The following is a 5,042-nucleotide window of genomic DNA, read 5'->3' on the forward strand; positions in this document are numbered from 1 at the left end:
CCCCCCTCCTCCCCAGCCTTAAAAGTCTCTCTCACCTTGTGCTGCTGCCGCTGCTTCTGCTGCTGCAGGGGGGGAGAAGTTAAGCCAGGGGAAACTTTTCAATCCCTTCCCCAGGCCGCTGCTGCCTCCTCCTTCCACATATTTTTCCCCTCAGAGTTTTATTGTGTCTGAATTTTCTCTCTCTCTCTCCTCTTCTGTCTGTCCACAGTTCAGGTTTCTGGGGTAAACAGGGTTTAGGATGGTGTTAGGGATATTTGGGAGAAGGAGAACTCTAGTGGTGTCTGCTGGAGTTGCTGTTTGTTTCTTTTATTTTTTATTTTTAATAATACATTTGAAACGGATCTTTATTTATTATATATCTATTTTATCATACTCTTAGGTCCGGACCCTATCTTATTGCAGAGGAAAAATGTGCCGCTTATCTGGCCCTGATACAGGCAAATTCCTCCTATCAGGAAGTCCAACTTGGAGAAATTCCGGATAACGTTTTCAAAAGTGGATACTCACCTTGAGCAACAGAAACTAAAACATACAGAATCAGTGGTCTGTCTCAGAGTTGGCTATATAGTGCGAGCTGTAGATCCACACTTTAACTGCAGGACTGGGAGATATATAGTAATATGAAATATATAAATTCATAGGCGCATATATATGTAAGTAGCAAGAAAACATGTACATTTTATCCTGTTTTTATATGGTCTGTGAGATAAATATTATTAATAATAAATGCCTAAGCAAATACATTCTAAAGTTTCTGAAATACTTCAGGAATTATTTAATGGAAAAGTAACATACTTCACAATTAATTAATCTTGACCAGAAATGCGACATACTTTATTAAAATACACTGTAAGCTTAGTTCTATAAACATTTATGCATGCAAATAATTTTATTCATATGAGTAGTCATTAGTATTACTAAAGTAGTTTTGGACTGCTAATGATGGAAAAAAATGCATCCATTGTGCCTGGTCAGTCAAAGTTTTAACAGTTTGCACACTGAACAGTGAAAGTTTCTCCAGCGTGTTTAGTAAATAAGATTTCTAGTAGCGTTTAAAACCACATTTTATTTGAGACTGCTGCATCAGGACTTTACATCCTCTTTCAAAAAATAAAATGCAAGTAACAGTTTGTTGCACAGCAGTGATAAAGCTTTACTTTTATTATGTATTTAAATATGAAAGAACATTTTATATTATCTAAAATAAATAGATAGGAAAGAAAGCGCTGGTAATCTGCTTTCAAAGGGTGCTTGAGAGGTTGGGCAGGTACCAAACAGTGCTACTATAATTTATTAACTGCATTATATTGCTTGTATTAATACAAAGCAAATGAAATTTACAGGCAATTCTCTAAGTAAGAAGGGATTTACCATCAGTATAATTACAAAAAGGCTACCTTATGTTAAGCATTTAGTTGTGATGTTTGGCTCTGATTTCGTTAAGGCATGTAATTTTCAAAAGAAATTTGATAGAAATATATGCCAAGTTTCCATGGGATATTGCTGGCTTGGCAGTCTTAGGTTGCTTTGAAACCTTCTCTATACAAATTGCATCTGAGCTATATTTATGTAAGAAAAAGAAAATGTTCAGGTCCTTATCGTTTCTACTGTTTCTACCGTGCAGTCAAGCTAACAGTTCTGCTCAAGCTGGCGTGGTTAAGGCATACTGGTTTTTGCATCCAAAAGCAAACAGGGGAGGAGCATAGGTAGCAGCACACCTAACCAGCTTTAATTCTTCAGCCGGAACAGCCAGTTGTAGGTACCCCCTACAACTGGGTCGGCTGGGGGGATTTGCCATAACTCCGAAACAAAGCTCTAATTCCAGTCTCAGGTTCTTTAGCGAAAAGATTTATTACTCTGCCATAGTGCTTTCTCCTTATCTATGTAAATATTTACTTAAGGCAGAAGTTCAGCTATCTTCAGTATAAAAAGGTTTTAGCCCTTTATCTCTTCAGGACCCATAGAGAGCTCTCAAATAAATATTTAGGCCACAGTTTCACCAATGCGGAAGCATATGCAGGGTTGAAGCCTTACAGTTAGCATACCTTACAGGTTTTTACCTGGTGCCTACTGCTTGCCAACAATTTGCTGTACTTAACGTATTTGTAAAGGCTAGTCTGGACCGTCTCCAAATATTTGTTTCAGGATACAAATATTTGATTTTGGAAAGAACAAGGTATCCTAAAGCAAACACGTAGGGAGTGTCTGCAACCGTAGCCACGTTACCTTGTCTGAGCTGGCGGGCAGTGAATTAAATGAAGCGTAGAAGCACAGGCATATAGCTTATATATGGGTGTTCGTGGGCCTTGTTTTGAAGTATTTTGATATCCTCATTAGGCCCCCTAGGTAACTGTTTGCATTATATAGCCTTCAGGGCGCACATAGAAGGATAAAAAGGATGCATTTTTCGGTCGTTTTGACCTATTTTTATCTGTACTGGAAAGACTTTTTAATGCTCGTTAATATAAGGGTTTGAAGCCCTGCTAGCCGGTCTTGGTTAGCCCCGATTCTTGCATTCATCTGCATTTAGTCCGATACCTAATACAAGCCCGTTCGCGGATGCCTTTTGGCCATTAACTTCCACGCAGAACAGGAGCCCAGAGCGCTGAACACTTAACGCCGCAGCCGGCGCGGCGGCCGGGAGGGCCGAGCCCGGCAGACAATGGGAAGGAAATCCCACCCTCCCCCAGCGCTGGGCAGCGGCGGGTTTCCTCATAGGCAGGGGGAAATGTTTGTTAAAACAAAAAAGCGGGCTTAGGGCCGTCTCCAGCCCCCCTTCCCCGGGGCGAGGGCCGGGGGCGGTGCGAGGCCGTTCAGGCATTTCCTCCCTCCCCGGCCTGGAAGGTCCCTGGGAAGGACGGGTGGGGAGCTGGGTGTCTGGAACAGGACGGGCACGTCTCGGGCCGATGTAGCTCGGTTGGGGAACGAGTCTGCTTGTGAAAAACGTCTGTAGTGCTGCAACCGGCAGCTCAGGCTGTAACGGTGAGGGGTCCAGCCATCTGCTTGCTTGCAAGGTTGTGGGGAAAGAAAATGCACCGCTAATGCAATGTTAGAAAACATGATAAAGTTACTTCCTTTCGAGTAGAAAGTACTTACCATAGGAATACATCAGGCTGCATGTGTGCTGTGTGCTTTTGCCAGTATTGCTGTGCTGGCGTGTAAACAGTAGGTTTGTCGGTACTGTTAGCTTCCCTTGGAAAGGAGCTTGGGGGGCAGGAGAAGAAGCTGCATGAGCAGAAGCACAGTTGTGCCAGAATAAGCGGCATCCAGCCTAAGAATGTCGTCTACTGCTGTGAATTAAAGGGGATATCGGGCAGGTTCATGGGAAAGAAATCCCTTGCAGGTTGGAGACACACAAACCATGACTCGGGAAATCCCTGAGCTAGAGGCAGTTGGAGGCTGGGACACAAATACCCTAGGTGCCTCGCCGTTACCATGTTTCCCAAGGTATGGGAACTACTATGTCCGCTACACTTTTTGTGCGCGAGAAGACTGACACTGCCTAGTAACATGCAGGCTGGTAAATATGCCTCCATTTTCCTTTTAAATGATACTCCTCCTCCTTTTCAAAAGACTTTTTTTTTTTTTTAATTCTAATACTGAACAATGCAATCCTGTGTGGATATGACCTTTTATTCTTACCAAGCTCTTTTGCCATTCTCTTGGTTCAGTGGTACAACCACCAAGCACGCAGGTGAGCAAGTACATCATTGCTGGCGGGTTCTGGGCGCCGGGCTCGGGACCGCAAAAGCATCAGTTGAATGCTGCCCTTAGTAGAGCAGGGAGTGTTGTGTCCTCTCCATCGTGGGACTTGTGCTAGGCTAATGAATGCACAGCCCAGCCTTCTTCTCCGGGACTTTCAACCATCTTCCTGGCTGAACGGTTTGGTTCACCCACTATGTGCTGAAGTCTTTATCTGGCTTTGTAAGATAGCTGTCTCTTGCTGTTGGTGCCAACCCACTTTACTGCGTGCTCCGCTCCCAGCCGCACTGAAACAAAAATAATTTGAATGTGTTTCCTGAGAGGCAGGTCTGCTGTGTTGTGATCACAGAAGTATTAATGCAGAAAATTAGTGTAAATTTTTCATCAGAACAAAGTTTAGCAACATAGTTTTCTTTGCAGTAAAAATCTCAGCGATGCATTTAATTTAGGAAGCTGGGGGGGAAGGGAACAAAGCCTTAATAACAACAGGCTCAGGAAATCCACCGAGCTGAAAACAGTTGGAGGATGGGAGAGTCTTAGGGAGAAGCTTATGCTGTTCCTTTTTTCCCCAGGCATTGAAAAGAAAATACCAGGCTCAAGAAGGGGACACAGAGCAGAGAACCCCCAACAATGTCTGCTGTTCCACGAAGCTGTCTAAGGAATGAGTGCATGCCACCCAGAGGTGCTGTCCTTGAAGGCTTGACATGATGAGGATTAAAGCAGACCCCGCAGCAGCCAGGATCCTTCCTCCCTTTCCAGCTTCCTCCTCTTTGCGATGTCCCTGGCCGTGCAGACTGGCTGTCCAGTGCTGGCTAGCCACAATGCTCAGAGGAGCTTGATGAGGAATTCTGCGACTTGGTGGGCCTTGAGAAAGTAAGGGTATAAATAAAAAGGTGGGAGGAAAAGTACAGGCAGAATTTCTAAAGACATTCTGGGGTGTTTGTTGAAGACAGTACATTGTGGGGAGGTGGATCTTGGGTTTGACCCTCTATGGCCAGTACTCAACATGTGTTGAGTATCTTGTGGGTATAATAACTGGTAATAACAAAAACGCCTGCCAAGTATAGATGTAGATTAAGATACAAAATGCATTTTTTTTTCACTGTGTTCTCTCTTTACATTTTCATGAACAACTGGGAATAGAGGTTTATCCTAAAAAGTTTACCTGTGAGTAAACTGACATATGTTTATGACATATGACATGAGATGTGTTTACACCAGCATTATGCTTCATGAAAACTGTATGCCTGATTCAGCACAGAGTCTGCCAAAGGAAACTGCTCCATATTTTTTAACTAACTCAAAACAACAGCATGAGTTTGTACCGGTTTCATACTTTG

At 43.3% G+C, this 5,042-nt stretch overlaps 1 protein-coding gene across 4 annotated transcripts in view; it reads right to left on the reverse strand.

Annotated features, from left to right (window-relative positions):
- The window catches only part of ZMYND11 (zinc finger, MYND-type containing 11), a 108,314-nt gene extending 108,080 nt beyond the window's left edge, over positions 1-234 (reverse strand). For all 4 annotated transcript variants that reach the window (XM_009329884.1, XM_009329882.1, XM_009329883.1 and 1 more), the window contains exon 1: positions 36-234. The gene's annotated coding sequence lies outside the window, so the exon portion shown is untranslated. The remainder of the gene's footprint in view (positions 1-35) is intronic.
- Between the last annotated feature and the right edge of the window lie 4,808 nt (positions 235-5,042).

This window comes from Pygoscelis adeliae, unplaced genomic scaffold, assembly GCF_000699105.1.
Source record: "Pygoscelis adeliae isolate BGI_AS28 unplaced genomic scaffold, ASM69910v1 Scaffold238, whole genome shotgun sequence".
NCBI classification, from domain to species: domain Eukaryota; kingdom Metazoa; phylum Chordata; class Aves; order Sphenisciformes; family Spheniscidae; genus Pygoscelis; species Pygoscelis adeliae.